Source organism: Carlito syrichta, unplaced genomic scaffold, assembly GCF_000164805.1.
Source record: "Carlito syrichta isolate Samal-C Ts95f unplaced genomic scaffold, Tarsius_syrichta-2.0.1 Scaffold310074, whole genome shotgun sequence".
Classification (NCBI taxonomy): domain Eukaryota; kingdom Metazoa; phylum Chordata; class Mammalia; order Primates; family Tarsiidae; genus Carlito; species Carlito syrichta.
The window spans coordinates 144,821-164,665 of record NW_007254170.1 but is presented as its reverse complement, the minus strand read 5'-3'; positions in this window follow the sequence as shown (position 1 = coordinate 164,665).

Genomic DNA, 19,845 nt, shown 5'->3' with positions numbered 1-19,845 from the left:
CATATATGCATATACATATGCAGTTCCCAGCACAGTGCCTGATACATCATAGAATTTAAGTCACTAGCAGTGATAGCCTCACAGTGCACTCATAATCTTCAATGAATCTGGCTATTACATAGTCGCCTCCCCCCTAGCTTGAGTGGTCTTCAAAGTGCTGTAACCAGTTCTTTCCAAATCTTGATTTAGTCACATTTTTTTCAACATTGAGATACCACTTAATTCCAGAAAGAATAGCCATCTTTAATAAAACAAAAAACAACGGATGCTGGCGAGGATGTGGAGAAAAGGAAATTCTTCTCCTCTGTTGGTGGGAATTCAAACTAGTACAACCTCTATGGAAAACAGTGTGATGATTCTTAAAAGAACTAGAAATTGACCTTCCATGTGATCCAGCAATCTCCTGTCTGGGAATATACTCAGAGAAACTTAAATCACTCTACAAAAAAGATACCTGCACATGCATGTTTATTGTAGCACTATTTACAGTAGCAAAAACATGAAATCAATCATACTACCCATCAAAACTCGACTGGATTAAAAAAAAATGTGGCTCATATACACAATGAACTATTACACAGCCATAATGAAGGACAAAAATATAAACTTGCAGCAACTTGGATGGATTTAAAGTCTATAATACTCAGTGATCTATCACATAAAAAAGAACTGAGTGCCACATGTTCTTACTCATAAGTGGACCCTGCACATTTACTACCATAATACTATAAGAAAGGGATTGACAGTAGCCAGAAACTTCAAGGGGAGTAGGGGAAGACACACAACAATAATAAGGGTAACTTATCTCAAACCAGGTAAAGTGGGGACCAAAGGGAGGCCCAAAATTTACCTGTACGATGACCACATGGAAGGTCAATCCTGTCTTTAAAATAAAATAAATTAAAAAACAAAACAAAACCTTAAACATCTTCAACTATTTCAAGTTTAATGAACTTTATTATTTTGTTTTTTGAGTGGAGTCTCACTCTGTCACCCAGACTGGAATGCAGTGGCTGCTCCCGGCCACTGCAGCCTCGACCTGCTGGGCTCCAGTGATCCTTCTGCCTTAGCCTTCCAAGTAGCTGGAACTATAGGCACGTGCTACCACACCCGGCTAATTTTTTGATTTATTGTAGAGATGAGGTCTCGCCAATTGCCCAGGAGGGTCTCGAACCCGCGGGCTCAGGCAATCCACTCACCTCAGCCTCCCAAGGCACGGGATTACAGGCTGAGCCATCGAGCCCAGCTAAGTTTAATGAACTGCAAGATCTTTTCCAACTTCCATCACAATCTCCAAGGTTCTAAGTTCACTTCCCACCAATTCTGGAAGACAAAACTATTCCTCTACTCCCCACTCTTAGGGTACAACAGGCACCTCCATGTCCCTTGGTTTTGCTTATTCTACTTATTCTACTTTTTCCCGCTTGGGTTGCCCTTTCTCCATTTTCCTTCATAACAACCTTCACTACTAACCATTATCTCTGCTTTGAAGTCTTCCCTCTCTCTCACGACTTACCATACGTAAAAAGAAGTAATTGCTTCTTGCTCTGTCAATTCCTATCATTGGTTCACACAGATAATTATAATAGCTAGCTTTGGTTGACTTTCATCATGTTCTTGACACACATCCCAAGTGTTTACGTGCATGAACTTATGCATATTTTTTTTAAGGAATATATTATTTCCCATCTTTTACTGATGAGAAACTCAGGCAGAGAATGGCTAAGGAACTTTAGCTAAGGTCAAAGCTAGTTGATGGTGGAGTTCGGCTTTGAGCTGGAAGCTTGGCTTCTGTGTCTATGCAAATTTTGTTTCCTCCTATTGCAGTAGTATTTAACACTGGATAGACTGTTGTGCCTTAGTCACATCCCTGACATTAAGGAAAGACCCCAGCACTATGTTGTACATTTATTAGTTTTGGCTGTAACAAGTGCAATTAGGGACAATTAGGATGTGAGCCCTTCAGGACTATGCAAGAGATAACTGTTTGCAAATGATTTTCATTGTGCTTCTGAAAAGATAATTACCCATAACACTACATAATCAACTTACATTACTGAGGGAGTGATTATTCATTTTTTGAGACTTGCTTCTTTGTCATTTATTGACTCACCTCTGTCCATCATTCCTGTTTTTTCTTTTCCTCTTCCCATTAGCATCTCCAATAGAAAAGGCGAGAGAAGATGCATTCTAACCATTCCGTTTTTTTCCTTGTTGGCTGCCAGCGTAGGGAAAGTTGAAACTATTGGGCAACACAATGCCTGGGTTATAAGGTGAGTTTTATACATACTTCCTTATATTTCATCTCATCAATGACCAAAATTCTTTGCAAATTTATGAGTCATCTGTTGAATACCTACTATGTGCTAGGCTTTGTGGACTTCATTTATTGCTATTTTAGGAGCTCAAGGGTAAACTTTACCTTATATTTTTGACTCTTTAGTAGAGAGTCAATCTCTACTAAACATTTCTGACTTTTTAGTAGAGTGATCTAATGAAGTAATTTTTGACAATGTGCATTAATTAACTTAGCAGTGCACATAAATATACTTGTATAAAAATTCTAGGTTTAGAAAGTTTTGCTTCATTTTTCTCATTGGTTAAATATATCCTAACTCCTTTCTTTGACATTTACAGTCTTCTATTTTATCTCTACCTTATGTTTCAATTTCAGGTTCCACAATCTTCTTTAAGAATCTCCTCCTGACCACACTGGGGTGGCTACCAAACATCATATGCACGTGCCCTGGGACCTCAGCCTACATCATGCCCAGTATATTCTCTACTACTTGTCTCTGTTCTCATTTTTCTTCTGCCTTTGAGGTACAACCAAGCAGCAACACCTCAAAGAAAACATCTCTGGAGAACTTGCTCTTGATTGTCCCTCTACTATGAACTTCTGCAATGCCTGTTACCCTTGACACATTGTACTTAATCTCCTGTTCTGTCTGTCCTGTCTCATTTATTGATTTTGTGTAATAACGATAACACAAACTGCCATTCATTGAGAATTTTTCAATGTCAAGTGCTTTATGTCTCACTGATTGCTCATGGCAACTCTAGGATGTAGGCATTACAAAAGATGTAACAGAGATTCAGAGAGGTTAAGACACTTGTCCTAAGTTTCACAGCTTGTGAATAGTGGAGCCACAATTTTCATCATGACGTTCTTTGACACCAGAGATCATGTTGCCTGACTCATATCTATCTATAAAGGTTATTGTGAAGCCACAATGATAAAGCTCATAATGTCTAAATGCACATAAGGGAATGTATTTGCGTAATTTAAAATAGCCTCCCAATTTCATAACTCCCCAAGTTGCCAATTTATTGATGGAAAAATGACATGATTGATATCATAATTTTGCAACACATGGTGATCATATAATGCTAAACAGGAACAGTACATTTTCTAACATTAAGAAATCACCTAGATCATCACCATATTACTGAAAAACGCATTTTTGAAAATTTTAAGTCATCAAATTAATCTTATTAGCTTATTACCCAATTTCTTACGTCATCAATAAACCATTCTGTTATGGTTTTTTAAAAATTGCCTTTTGGATTTTGTGAATGTTCACCTTGAAGGGTAGGTTATTTTTGAGGGTTTCTCAGTATTCATTAACATTTTCAATAATCTACTGTGTCTTAATTTTATGTAGTAATTTGTCAAATATTGGACAATTACCTAAATACTTTCTCTTAGTTTGACTACATAGCAATATTTATGTTTCTTTCTTTCTTTTTTTTTTTTTTTTTGAGTTGGAGTCTCATTCTGTTGCCCAGACTGGAGTGCAGTGGCCGCTCCCGGCCACCGCAGCCTTGACCCGCTGGGCTCCGGCGATTCTTCCACCTCAGCCTTCCGAGTAGCCAGAATTACAGGTGTGCGCTACCACGCCCGGCTAATTTTTTGATTTATTGTAGAGATGAGATCTCGCTGCCGTGGGCTCAGGCAATCCACTCAAATTAGCCTCCCAAAGGCACGGGATTACAGGCTGAGCCACCGAGCCCAGCTATATTTATGTTTCTTTACCTAGTTGTTATGCTTGCTGATTGTTCAGTTGACATTATTCATTTTTTAAGGCAGAGGTCAGCAATTGTAAGTGTAAAATCTTGTCATGTGTAGGTTTTAACACTGTTCTTAAACTTATAGCCATTTTTAAAGTGTCTACTGAAATAACACTTTTCTTTCTTGTAATGCAATGATTTATGACATCCTCCTTTTCTTTCACAGACAGCCTAGAATGCTTCCAGTTTATCTAATATACGTCTAATAAAAATATGCTCATATCTCTGTGGGTGGGTATAGCCAAAGCATTAAATAGTGCTGAGTGTCAGCAGTGCTTCTCAGTTAATAAAGATTCTGGAGAAAAATTTGACTCAGACAGCAGGGGTTAGATCCCTTTTCTTGTCTCTCTTGAAATCTACAAAGCCATTTTTACTGTTACATTTTAAATTTAGTCAAAAAGTTAAATACTTAGTTACCTCAACATGGGTTTCAAGCGATCTTTTCACTATGGGATGTTTTACAGTTATTATTAAATTTGAACTTTCCCAATCCCAGAATATAATTCATTTCAGTGATTGTATGCTTTAAAAATGTATCTTCGCTTTTTAATCAACTATCAAAATTCATACTGAAAGGCTAGACTTCTTCATCACTATACAAAGCAGCCATGTAATCAAAAACCATTTTGTACTCCTAGAGCTATTAAAGTAAATAAAATAAAATACAAATAATATTACATTGAAACAAAAATATATACATATCAACTCTGTGGGTATTTTTAGGGGAATTTTAAAATTTTTATTATTATTATTCTTTTGAGTTGGTATCACTCTGCTGACCAGACTGGTGGGCACTGCCATGATTACAGCTCACCACAGCCTCAACCTCCTAGGCTCAGGCGATGCTTTTGCCTCCGCTTCCAGAGTAGCTTGGACTCTAGGTGTGTGCCACCATGCCTGACTAAACTTTTGGCATTTTGTAGAGACAATGTCTTACTATGCTGCCAAGGCTGGTCTCAAACATCTGGGCTCAAGTGATCCTCTTGCCTCAAACTTCCAAAGGGCTGGGATTATAGGCGTGAGCCACTACGCCTGACCTGAGTTTTTTTTAAACAGGAATTATCTTGTATTTTATTTAACAGGTTTAAATTAGATGTATTTTAGTTTGGTCTTAGGTTGTGCAATGAGCTGAAGACCGTATCATCAAATATCTGTGATCTTTTCACCATATCAATGTCATCTCCATCGCCTCCTTCAAGAGTACCCTCCATAGTCAGGAAAGATTTGGGCAGTTAAGACAAGGTTTTCCTTTTCACTGGCTTCATCTGGCAGATTTGACCTGTATGATCTTTTTTGAACTCTAACTTCATGACTCTTTCACCTTCTCGCATTCAAAAGTCTTAGAAACCCATTCAATTTCAGAAATTTCTTCTCAACACTTACAACTTGTTATTATGTAGAACGGCTCAACTTCAAAGATCTCATGTCTTTGATCCCAATTTGTTGTTCTTTTGCTTCTGCCATGGGATATGTTCCTTTTCTTCTCTTAGCCATCAGCTGCCTCACTGCCTTATTGTTCTTCTAGTTTTTCACCTATTTCTAGATTTTACCTTTCTAGGCAACCTAGACTCTTCTAGTCACTATGTCATGTTTTCCTTATCCTTATTACATTTTGGTATTCCAGTCTCATTAATTCTTAACCCTGGAAACACCCAAGCATCTAATTTGTTTGTACTTGCCTTCTAGTCTTATTCTGTGGTACAAAGTCTCATAACTAGAAAACTCCTCTCCAGTGTAAACTTCATGTTTTCCAAACAGAGACAAGAGTACTGAAAAATAAATGAATATTTGACAATGAATGATTTTTTTTTTTCAGGAAAGGATAAATAGTTCAACTATTTGAGGGGCTTGGTGGGAAATGGAGGGGAATGTAACTTAAAGGTAAGTCATACCGAGGTCCTATAAGCATCTAAAGTACTATGCCAAAAAGTTTAATCTTATTATGTAGGTAATGGGAGTCAAGGAGAGAATCTACGTGAGTGAATGACAATTTTTAGAGCTGCGTTTTCAGAATTAAAATTTGGACAACAGTGTGAAAGTGATTGACATGAAAAATAGTTGCAGTCCATCAGACTATTTAGGAGGTTGTTGAGAGTGTGCAATCATGAGGCATGATGGCCTGAGCTGGGCAGCTAGAATAGGAATGAAGAACTGATCCTCCTTTATCTTGTTCTTCGGTGAAACAGTGTCTTGAATAATGTTCCTAAGACTTTGCAGCACTACAGGAGACCTTCTAAAAAAATCTCTGGGCTCTTTAACAAGGTGACATACCAATTCATCTTTTTCATGGGAAACAAATGGGTTTGCCAAACTATTTTCTCTAGGTACAGCTTGGTATGTATCTTTCCACAGATGAAATTGTTATGCATACTGCAGCAAGGGGTTATAACAGGTAATGTGTGCAAAATTTCTTTGAGAGGTATTTTTGTGTGTGTGGAGATTATGCCTGCTTGAACCTGTCTGAAATGATTTAAGAGGGTTATAACTGAATTGTCATCAACATTATACAATCTCTGCCCAAGGAGGCAATAAAAATGTTTGAAAATATTTTCTACTTCTAAAGCAGTCACTGAACTTGACCATAGAGCATGGCTTAAGGTTGCTGGCAGACCTCTCTGTGTGGCTTTATGACTAGGTAAGTGGAGGGTTCTATATAACTCTGGTGGAAAACGTACAACTCGGGAAGATGGATGGAAGCAGGAAGAATAGAGTCTGATTGTCGGTTAGCACTATCTTGGATAGGAAATGAGGCATAGCATAAATTATTTTGTACTGTCTTTTCCCTTTCTTTTGATGCATTGATATTTCTAACTCACTGTAAAAAAAAATTCTAAAGTCTGGACTGAAGAGAAATTTTCAATTTTGTTATATACTATAATAATTTTTCTTATGATCAACATTTTTTCCCTAATTTGTTGCTTGTAGTACTAGAATAGAGGTACCTAGAATGTAGTAGCAGCTTCAAAGTTAATAACAATAAATCATAATTATATTCTGTTTGGATTCAACAAGTTCCTTGCTACATATTTTTCTGTCATTTCAGTGAGATTTTAGAAGGTTGCATAGGTAATTATTTTGTTAAATCAGTCATCATAAAGCATTAATTCAATTTATTAGTCTTTAGCAAATAGGCCATAAATCAGACATTAATTTAGCCTACTCTCATTAGAATAAATGAAATTGATGTTTTACATAAAGCTTTGTCTCTTATTATAGTTCTCTTTTTCTGTATTTTTTTAAGATTGGCTATATTCTTCCCAGTCTCCTGCAATAATGTCAGTTTTTAGAAGGCAGGAACTGAATTTCTCATATTTGGATTGGTGCAGCCTCTGCACAGTATTACCACATTTGTCTCATTGAATAAATCTATGTAAAGTTTATCTCAATAGTACAACTATGAGCCCAGGTGTAAAAACACTTTTATTAAGATCTCAAGTGACTTAAAATTACAATATTACGGTCATATAAATGTTGACAGTGCATTTTTAACTTACATTTCCCCCTTTTTTTTGGTATCTCACTCTGTCATCCATACTGACGTGTATGTACAATCATGACTCATCGTGCCCTATGGCTCCTGGGTATCTTTTAAATTGCTTTTTTCAACAACTGCATTATGTACTTCTGTGTCAATTTTTTTGTTAAGGATGAGATATAAAGAGAGACAAAATGAAATCCTGGTCATCTAGTAGGAATGATATTTAATTAGGAGTTAGAAATCCATTTAAGTTTTCTAAAAAAGAACATTCAAATTCTTCTCTTGACTAGTTCCATAGCCTGTGACTCTAGGCACTTACTCTGCATTGGCCTTCAGTATGAGAGAAACACAATATTTAGTTCTTTTTCTTTAATTTTTATTTTAGATTCAGGGGGCACACATGAATGTTTGTCATGTGAACATGTTGAGTAGTGATGGGGATTGGGTCTCAGGTGGCCCATTCCTCAGGTAGTGAACATTGTACCCCACAGGGAGTTTCTGAACTCAAAGCTCCCTCTCCACCTTCCCCTTCCTGGTGTCCCTAGTGTCTATTATTTCCATCTTTGACCATTTAACTCCCATATATGAGTGAGAACATGATGTTTACCTCTTGTTTCTGAATCAGTTCATTTAGGATGATGATCTCCAGCTCTATCTATGTTCCTGCAAATAATATGATTTCATTCTTCTATGATTGTGCAGTAATCCATGGTGTCTGTATACCACATTTAGGTTGGTTCGTGAATTTTCTATTGTGAATAGTACTGCAATGAATGTACAAATACAGGTATCCTTTTTATATATTGATTTCTTTCCTCTGGGTAGATACCTAGTAGTGGGATTGCTGTGTCAAATGATAATTCAACTTTTAGTACTTTGAGATATCTACATACTGCTTTCTATAGAGATTGAACTAATTTACAATCCTACCAACAGTGGGCGAACATTCCCTTTTCTCCAGAACTGGACCAATACCTGTTATTCTTTAACTTTCTAATAATAGCCATTTTTACTGGTGTGAGTTGATAACTCATTGTTGTTTTAATTTTCATTTCTCTAATGTTTAGTGATGTTGAACATTTTTTCATATGTTTATTGAGAAGTGTCTATTCATGCCCTTTGCCTACTATTTGATGGAGTTATATTGTGTGTGCATGTTGATTTATTTGTGTTCCTAGTAGATTTTTGATATTAATTCTTTGTGAGTCATAATTTACACATATTTTCTTCCATTCAGTAGGATTTATATTCACTCTGTTGATTATTTTTTGTTTTGCAGAAGTGCTTATATTGTGGGTTATGTGAAAAATAAGGTGCTTTATCTGATGAGCAGGAAGGAGAAATGAGTATTGACAATTTTTCAATATTCCAGACATTTTACTTCTTATCACATATGCATACACCCAAAAACTTACACACACACACACACACACACACACACACACACACACACACACACACACACACACACCCCATACAAAAATGGCCTGTATCCATGGTTTTGGCCAAAGCTATTTCCATTCTATTGTTATCATTGAGGTGAAAAAGAGTTTGAGATAAAGAATGCATGTCCTTATTCCTAGTGATAAATCTAATTGTAGAATATATGAAATCTTGGGTACTGAAGAAATCAAGGTAAGATCTACTGGGGAAAAAATATCTGTTGAAATTTTTCAAGATTTCATTTAATGATAGAGTGGGAATCCACAGGGGTTAGTGATTAAATTAACCTGAAAGAACACAAACTGTAGTTACAGCTTAGTTCATTTTAGGTTTTGTTGTTTCATGTGTTTTTGTTTCTGTTTCTGCAGGAATTCAGTTTTCTTTACCCAGCAAGTGGCCGTGATAGTGTATGGATTTTATTATATGTTGTTCAGTACACACAAATATTGCTTTTCTAAACCTTTAAAAGTTTTGTTTAATGTATACAATTTCAGAGTTGGGAAGTACTAACTTCAATCACACAACAATTTTCCATGGTAGCTCACTTGTTTATTTATTTGAGTAAGAGACTTACTCTGTTGCCCAGGGTGGAGTACAGTGTCACACTCACAGCTTCCGCAGCCTTGATCTGCTTCACTCAGGTGCTACTCCTACCTCAGCCTTCCAAGTGGCTGGAACTATAAGCAAATGCCACCACACCTAGCTAATTTTTTGATTTATTGTAGAGAGTATGTCTCGCCAGTTGCTCAGGCTGGTCTTAAACCCCTGGGTTTATGCAATCCTCTTTACTGCACCTCCCAAAGTACTGGGATTACAGGCATGCTCCACTATGCCAGGCAAGCATCTCATATTTTTACATGTCTTGTAATCCAAGGCACTGTCTATCTTATCCCAGACTATCTTTTTAAGAATGTTTGTGTAGCGAACAGACTTGGCAGATAAGGACAGTGTCTTCCTCCAGAGCAAAGGGCAAATTTGTTTACTGTGCAGTCTAATAAATAAAATGTCTGCCTCTAGGCTAAGCAGGCTTTCGTTCCAAGATAAAAGATTTGGGTTACATAACCTCAGAGTTCCTTCTCTATAATGTATCTCAGTATTTGTACAGGTGTCCTCTGGCCCTCTTTGCAGTGATTCATGAGAATTGGGGCTCAGAGACCTGGTGCTAACATGGTAATGATCAGACTATTGTTAGTGTTGTTAGTAAAAAACTAAGCTTTGTCTGTGACTCAGGAGTTTTATGTTTTCTGCCAGCACCTGTGAAACTGTGCCAGGCTAATTTCTCCTGCTCTCCATTTTATTGAGATGTAAATGGTATACAATAAACTGCACATAATTAATGCATACAATTTTGGTGAGTTTGAACATATGTATAGATGGGTTGTGATCATACAGTTCAGGTAATTTATCATATATCTAAAAGCTTCTTGGTGTCCACCTCCCTGACTTTCTTGTTGTAAAAACAATGAACATGTGATTTACCCTATAATTAAATGTTTAAGCACACAATATTTTACTGTCAACTATAAGCACTATGTTGTAGCAGATCTCTGGAACTTAGCTCCTATTGTGTCACTGTAACTTTGTATTCATTGAACAACAACTCCTTATGTCTCTCTCTCCTCGTCTCCTGGTCACTTCTATTTTAGATACCTTATATAAGAGGAATCATATAGTATTTGTTTTTCTGTTTCTGGCATATTTCATTAAGCATAATGTGCTTTAGGTCCATTCATGTTGTTTCCATACCTCGGCTGTTGTGAATAATGCTGCAATGAACATGGGAATACAGATATCCCTTCAAGATCCCAATTTTAATGCCTGTGGATATATACACAGAATTGGGATTGCTGGGTCAAATACTAGTTCTATTTTTAATTTTTTGAGGAGCCTCCATACTGTGTCACACCATTTTACATTCCCACCAACAACATAGAAGAGTTCCCTTTTTTCCACGCCCTCTCCATCCTTTATTTTATTTTATTTTTATTTTTTGTAGTAAAGGCCATACACAAGTATGAGGTGATATCTCACTGTGGTTTTGATTAGAATTTCCCTAATGATTAGTCATGTTGAGCATTTCTTCACATAGTACTTGCTGACTTTGTATGTCTTCTTTGGAGATATATCTATTCAAATTCTTTGTCCATTGCTTTTATAGGGTTATTTGTTATTGAGTTTTAGGAATTTCTTACAGATTTTGGAAATTAATCTTTTATCAGGTATATGGCTAGCAAATATTTTCTCATATTCCATAGTTACCTTTTTACTCTATTGGTTGTTTCCTTTACTGCGCAGAAACTTTTTAGTTTGAAGTAGTCCCATTTATCTGTTTTTGTTTTTGTTGCTTGTCTTTTGGTGTCACATGCAAGCAAGCATTGCTGAGACCATTATCAAGAGTCTCTTATTCTATGTTTTCTGTTTTCATCTAGGAGTTTTAGTTTTAGATATGTTCAAATTTTTAATCTATTTTGAGTTAATTTTTGTTATGGTGGAAGATAATAGTTCATTTTCATTATTTTGACTGTGGCTATTCAGTTTTCCCAACATCATTAATTGAAGAGACTATTCTTTCTCCATTGTGTGCTCTTGACACTCTTGCCAAAGATCAGTTGACTGTATATGAGTGGGTTTATTTTGGGTGCTCTCTTCTGTCCTATCGGTCTACATGTCTGTTGTTATGCCAGTATCATACTGTTTTAGTTAGTGTAGGTTTATAATATATTTTGAAATCAGAAAATCTAGGCTTGTTTCCTTGCTTAAAATTGCTTTGGCTACTTGGTGTGGCAAGCTAACTTGCAAGGTTCCAAGTTGTTGAAAATCTCAGACCCTTCACAGATACAAGAGGTCAGAAATGACTTCTATTACAGAACAGATAACACTAAGATATGGATCCTCAGTACTAATGTATCAATGGCATGATACCACATTGTTTCTTTTATTCCCAAGGTGACACAGCTTCATTATTATTATTGCTATTGTTATTAATGATATAAACAAGGGCAATGATTTAAATAGTGCACATGAAAACATTCCCCCAAGGAATATTGTAATAGGAAAATTGCATCCTTATTTGTTGTTGTTGTTCTTTTAGCTAACTTTTAGGCACACCTGATCCTGACCTTCCACACATTAGATTGATTTTGTCATTTTCACCCTTCACAATGTTATTTTTTCAAGGCTCTTCACGGACAAATCCTAGGAACATTGCAGAAGCTAGGTAAGGCTGTAAATACACAGAATATTTTTGAGGCAGGCATCCTTCACAACACTGTGGGGAACCAAGCAAATGGCAAGAATGTTCAAAATGCAATACTTAAAATTCCAGTTCTCTGTTCTGTCTTTTTTTAGTGGGGCTGACTTTCACCACCTGTTTCACTGGAGATCTTCTTGAAGTGAGACTTTGCTGAGTATTTTATTGAACATTTTGTGAGGTTAAAAAAACATATTCTGTGTGCTGTCAGTAGTGTTGTGTGTGTGTGTGTGTGTGTGTGTGTGTGTGTGTGTGTGGAACCGACATGAGTGAAGCTTGGAATTATTACCCTAACCTGTAATCAACAACTCTCTTCATAAAAGGAGTTTTTGATCTTCAAATGCATGGAAACTACAGTCCTTTACTCTTTGTTTTCTCTGCATTATCAGTTGCTGTGGGATGTTTGCTGATACATTTTTAAGTAAGACTGTGAATCAAGTAGTTGACTAAAGCAATTTTTTTTTTTTTTGTCATTTGGTTCTGTGTCAATATCAGTTTGTCTTTTGATCACTACTTCTTGAAGGCAGAGCCTCTGCCTTATTTATTTGGAATCTCCATACTAGTCTGTATCTGCTCTGACACAGAGAGTGCCCATTTCATGTTGATGTATTTGAATTAATGAAGAAAAATAACTGAATTAAAACATAGTTAATAGGCACGTTTTCAATAGAACTACTGTATAGAGAAAATTAAGAAAATGATTTAGTTCAGGCAGAATATTCTGCTCATTTCAAATATCCAGCTGTGTTTTCAAAATGGAGATTTAATGATCTTCATTTGTTATTTTTGTAGTCTTTTAATTACTCCTCATATGAATGCTCAGATAATGAAATAGCTATAGCAAACACTTACATAAAATTGATCAAGTGCCAGATATTGTTCTAAGCTCTCTTTTTGTTAACTCATTTACCATCCAAAAGCTAATAGAACTATTACTACCTCTATGGTACAAGTGAGAAATTGGCTATAGGAAGAACAGAATTTGCTTAAGGCCACACTATGAGTTATCAAGACAATCAGACATCAAATGAAGACTGCTTGATTCCAGGACAGTGTCTTAATCAATACCACTTCTTAGAGGAGGGCAGATATACAAGTGCCTATATTAAAGGTGACCCACAATTAGCTGCAACTGGCCAGAATATGTTGGAAGAGAACTGAGATGCAAACTATTCTGAAACAATTTTCTTTTGCAGAAAACAAAAATTTTTCTCTTTAAAAGCATTATTTTTTCTTTATTCGGCAAGTGTCTACTTTTTGAGCATTTTGACTAAAGCCCTTTATATATGGGTATTGGTAGGAAGGAAAAACATACACTGTAATTGACCTGAGACTGAATTTTATAAGAAACATGACTAATAACAAGTGTTCAAATAATGTTTTCATGATAGAGTGAGGATGGTATTAGAATTTTCAGTTGTTATATCATTTTAGATTAGTCTATAATTTTAGTTTATAAAAATTTTTTATGCCATCACCCCTTTGTGAGAATGTATATCCAGATCTTATGTTCTATTAGAACATAAATTATTTAGTAAATTCTATGTTTCTATTATATGGTATCTCAGTCAATTAAGTGACTAGTAAATGTTTTCTGATGGTGATTCAATTTAGAGTAATTATACAAGTATCAAATATAGGGACATTTTTACAAATTAAATAATTAGGCCAAGAATAAAAATCTTATTAATCTTAAATAAAATTAATTTTACAAAATTTATATAAGGAAGTACATTTTTTCAAAAAAGCTCTTATTTGCGGTTTTAATTGTTATGTCTGATGATGCTCAGGAATATTTTTGAGATAAGTAGAATGCCCTTTTAAATTTGTTTTTTAAAATTTCAACTAAAAATCTGAAATAAATTGCTAAAACATATTTTGGATCGTCCAGTGGGCCACTTATAACCAAGTACTAAAATAGTGTTTGACAGTTAGCATTCAGTGTTTGCTTTGGCTGAGCTTCTCAATTTCTACTCTACTGACATTTTAGACTGGATGATTCTTTGTTGTGACAGAAGCAACTTGTCCTTGCGTTGCAGGATGTTTAGGAGAATCCCTAGCCTCTATCTTCTAGATGCTGGTACTTTCTCTTCCTAGTTGTGACCATAAAAAATGTCTCCAGATGTTGCCACATATCCTTTGAAGAGCAAAGTTACCCCAGTGGAGAAGATCTGTGTATTGTTATTAGAATGTGTTTCAGCTAAGGAGTACTTTAAATGTGGGATAATATAAAAAGAACAAAGATAGAACATAATACATAAATGATGCATTTTATGCTAAGCAAGGGTCAATTTACATCACAGTGCACTGCACAATTGAAGGTTTTCAGTAGCTTTAATAGAGAAAAATCTTAGAACACTTGATCCATCAGATATCACAAGATAGCATGTGTTCTCAACTAAGATGAAAAACCTGTGTGTTAATTATTATATTTATATATGGTTGCAGCATAATAGAATTATCTATTATACTAAATTAATGTTGTTAGTTTGAATTTTATGGCTTTTATAATTTTGTTTGTATGTTTTGGTAAATTATTTTTAGTTTCAGAATTAAATTATTTTTGGTTTCAGAATTAAAGTTCTAAGCATAAGCTCTAAGCATAAGTAGTTTATATTTAGTGTTGTATTTATACACATTTAACAAACAATAATAAAATAATTTGTCAACACCAGAAAGCTTCAAATGTAAATTTTTTTCCATTGAAAAAATTAGTACATTTCTGAAAGTTGAGAAACACTGACTTTAGGGTGCTTGAAGCTGGGTAGCAGGTCAACAGGAAGGGGACGTCAGTGAGAAGTATGAGGAAAACTCCAGACTTAGGTGCTAGACTTCTACTACAACATTTTAATTTGTGCCACTATATAAGAAATAAAAATCAACATTGTTTTAACTGAGTTAGTTTATGTATTTCTCTTTGATTAAAAAAACAATTTGTAAGCCCACTTTTGCCTGCACAAACTACCATGTGAAAATCATGCTTATCCAAGCAAGACAATGTCAATTATGATTCCAATTGATGACATGGGGATTTGAGATAAAATAGATAAGTTTTCAGATGATTTTCACAATTTATTGTGCCGCATTGTATAAATCAGTTATGATTCTTTGTGATTTTAGAGCAAGTGGAACAGACTTACAGGTTGCAAAATATACTCCCTTTTCTTATTATGTTCTTATTCACATAAGGTCTTGTTACTTTATGCCTTTTTTGGACTGATCTGCTAAAAAAGAATTTTGTACCTTTAATACCCTACATATAAAGGTGTTGGAAGACCTTCCCCTTCTAGACATACTTCTGGATGATGCTTCTTTTTCTCTTTTTCTATTTTCCAGGAAGATGTTTTGGAGTGCTAGTTAGTAACATAAAAGAGAATAATTGATCATAATTGGTTAAGGTCTCAAAGGTTGAAGTGAAAGAGCTGGAACCTATTTCTCTCTATCTCGAGGATAGGGAGATCCACAGAATTACTTATTTATCCAGCCCCAGGATGGCTGGAAATTATGACTGCTCTGGGCTACAGGGCAAATGAATACCTATGGAGAAGTGTTAGGGAATGGATGGCATTTTCTAGCTTTCTGGGAGGAAGGAACTTTTTTTTTTAACCTGAGTAGCATGGAGGTGACTGACTTCTCTATATCCTACCCTTCATCCAACAATGGACTGGACATCCTCATTTCCACAGAGATAACAAGACCAGAGCCTTAGTTTTTATATAAGTTCAAGTGAACACTGCTTTTGGATATGAAAGAAAAAAAAAAAACAGTACTAAAAGAGAGAGAAAGGGATTTCTGAGGAAAGACTTTGAAGAGCATTTACAGTACATTGGGAACCTTGTTTTCCTCTTTTCCCTTTAAATGGAAGTGGAATTTTCAGATATTTCATGTGTCTCCATTAAGTTTGGCACTCTATGAAAATTTGGGGTCATACTGCATGTCTAAGAAGGCACAATGCAAATCCAAACAATAGAGTAGACCAAAATGTCGCTACATCTTTACGGTGACTCTCTGTTAATTAGGATCATTCCTTTCTTCAAAAATGTTACATGATTTTAGATATAACCTTTTGGAAAGAAATATTATTTGGTACTTCATGTGACATAAATATTACAAGGGATTATGAAAAAAGACAGTTTATGCAAGAAGTTTAATCTGTCAGTGTATAAGCCTTAATGCATGGCACATATGCTTTGAGGACCTAATATATGAAAAAAGGAAATACTTCAAATTACTGTACTTTTGAAATCAAACCTTTCCTTCTTACATGTGAACTAGTGGCATTATTTGATAGAAAAATTTACGTCACCATTTTATAATGTTAAATTCCAATAAGATAAGTGAAAATATAGGCCTAGTTACTTTTAGGCACAGTTGTCTTGTAAACTGCCTACACATTTGACAGGTGCAACTTGTACTGAGCTTGTTAAAGATATAGGAAGAATCCCCAAAGAAACAGGAATAGAGACTTTAACCTTCTGAAAATTCATAAACCTACTGAAAACAATCGTTGGACATATATTTCTTATTATCTTAGTAAAAGGTAACGGTCTGATTTCTTCCAACGGCCACTGTTTCAGGAGATGCACCAATGTGCTTTACACATTGACATATTTTTCAGAATTCTAAATCGTCGAAACCAAGTTTATTTGAGATGTTATTAAAACTATTACCTGACTATGATATTTATCTCGCGTACTTGTGTATATAATATAAGGAAATAGGTCATCACGCTTATTTTAAAATTCCTTTCAAAACTTCACTTACATTGTGGGTAAATCCCTATGGATAGGAAATAAAAAAGTTAGTAAACACAAAACACAAATAAAGCGCAAACGATTCCTTTTCAAAGTATTATTTTAAATAGAAGAACTTCTAAATAGAGTATCTTTCCAGTATATACATTATTGGCTACCTATCATTTTTATCATTGAGCAAGAATTCTTTTCTAGGAAGATAATGCTGATGATTGTGACCATTGAAAGCTGGAATCTCAGGTATCAGAGAAGAAAAAAAAGATCGGAGAAAATTAAGAACTTTCTGAATGCAATAGAGAGTGGTTCTTTATCAACTACAGAGAAACTAGACACAACCTACATTGGTTTTAGAGAGCTTAAAATACTTTCCTTTTTCATTGCAACCAATATTCTTTTTATATATATGTTTTCCAGTTACAAGCTAAAGTGCCATCTGGTTGTATTCCATATACACACCATAGAGTAGTACCTAAAGAATCTGGAAACACATTTCCATAGCTAAGTTTTGAGACATACACTTTGTTTCCTCTCTACCTCTTCATTTTCTTTCCTTTCCTCTCATTTTGAAAAAAATTTCTTCTCCATCAGTAATAGAATACATTTTGCACACACTGAGGACACACTGTGTCTCAGATTCTAATGAAGTTTAATTTCCAACTGAAACATTTTTTCTAAATATTTAAAACATTAAAGAGAGATCTAAATAATTTCAGCCAGAGGGGGGAAAAAAACTACTTTTCATAAACTTGGCATTTATTCATTGAACAACTATTTCCTGTGTGTGCAGGGCACTGGGCACATATCCATATATTAATTAGAAATAGTGGAAATTGTTCATGTATGAATTAGAAATTATTACTGTAGAAGGAATAAGTACTTAAATTAGACTTATGTAGAAATATTATGAAACAATTTGTAAAGCTAAAAATTCTCCCTAGAAGATAATTTTTAAAGCATATTTAAGATGTAAGAAACAATCTTACCAAGGAAAATAAGGAAAGGACATCCCAAAGAGACACATAAATGTGTTCAAATGCTGAAAGATAGTATCTTTGGAAAATATCAAGAAGTGTGTAGGCTATACATATTTTATGCTTTTTTTCCACTTCAAGACACAGCCTATTACTGACTTTCCCCACTTTTAACAAACCGTTGTTATGCCCTACTTCTTCCAGCCCTACCTAGTCAACCCCAGCTGGAAGACCAGCTGGGTAACTTTGCTCACCTTTGGGCCATTCTGCCTAAAGTGAAAGCTTTATTAACTACTTTGGTCCAACAACAGGAAGAGTCCAAAATCAGTCCTGTTAACCTTCCAGAGTTGGCTTGGCCAGGGTGAACCCTGACAATTAGGAGGGCCTCTGAACTATAGGCCACCTCTACCCCCTTGTTTGGTCTCTTGTGCTGAACTTCAGCCTATGAGATCACATATTCTGCCAGTTTCTTCCTCTGGCTAGAGTGCATGGTCCCAGCATTCTTGTTCTTGGCAGATCTACTATTTTGAAGGAATTGGAATTTAGATAATGACAATTCAATTGCTCATGTAAAAGTGTGTCTTCTGCTATTTGTTCTCCTTCCTATGTGCATTTTTTTCCTGGAATGAACCCTCTTGGATGTCAAATTTTGAGCCAAGACTGGTGCATCAGAGTCCTTCATACAAAATGGCATTGCTGCATACAAAAGAGGTTGGTATGGATATTGGTCAAGCAAAACCAATGTTTGTTGATTGTACTCAGCCTCCCACATCTCTCTATGGTCTAAGTTATCATTTTGTCCTCACTGGCCCATACTACTCAGGACTGATAGGCCTTGAAGCTAACCTCTTCCAATTTATGACAACACTGGAATCTCTAATATTACTTTTTCTGGAGGATTTTCACTTAATAGACAAAAAAAAAGTTTGGTTATACACAAGTTGTTTGCCTAAATTAATCAGAATCCAAAATGCCCTAGCCAAGAAAATACATTACCTTATTTCTGTTAAGACTGAGAAGAAAAACAAAATGTAATCTATCTTTTAATTATCTGTAGTTAACAAAATTGCAACCAGATTTTAAAAATCTTAATATCTCAAACATAATACCAAGATTTCCTATAGCTCTAAATTTAGACCAGATTAAATTAGTTATAACTAATTCCAGTAAAGTCTATTGTAACCTAAAAATAAACAGTAATTTTAATTCATATTGCATCTTGCTTATTGTAATTTAATATTTTTTGTAGCTGGGCTCGGTGGCTCAGCCTGTAATCCCTTGCTGGGGGAGGCTGAGGTGAGTGGACTGCCTGAGTCCGCGGGTTCGAGACCCGCCTGGGCAACTTGGCAAGATCTTGTCTCTACAATAAATCAGAAATTAGCTGGGCGTAGTAGCGCGCACCTGTAGTTCCAGCTACTTGGAAGGCTGAGGCGGAAGGATCGCCGGAGCCCAGCAGGTCGAGGCTGCAGTGGCCAGGAGCGGTCACTGCACTCCAGTCTGGGCGACAGAGTGAGACTCCAACTCAAATATATATATTGTAAGCATAAATTATTTAGTAAATAAGATTTTGTGTTTTTTATTGTTACTTATTCAGTACATATTTTCAAAAATTTTCTTTCTTCAAGAGTAACATTTTAAGTGCATGGAATCCTTATTTAAAAAGAGATTTCTAATACATGCCCTGAAGTAGTGTCTCAGCTTTTGAACCTGGTCTGCCATGAATTTGTCTGTTCTTTGTTTTAACTTGAAAAAAGGATGCATGATTAACATAACAGGGAGGATAATATTTAAGGATATTTTCGATTAAAATAGTCAATGATTCTGTGACTCTTTAATATATTGTTTGGCTGTGCTTTCCTCTGTTGTGATGAGCATATA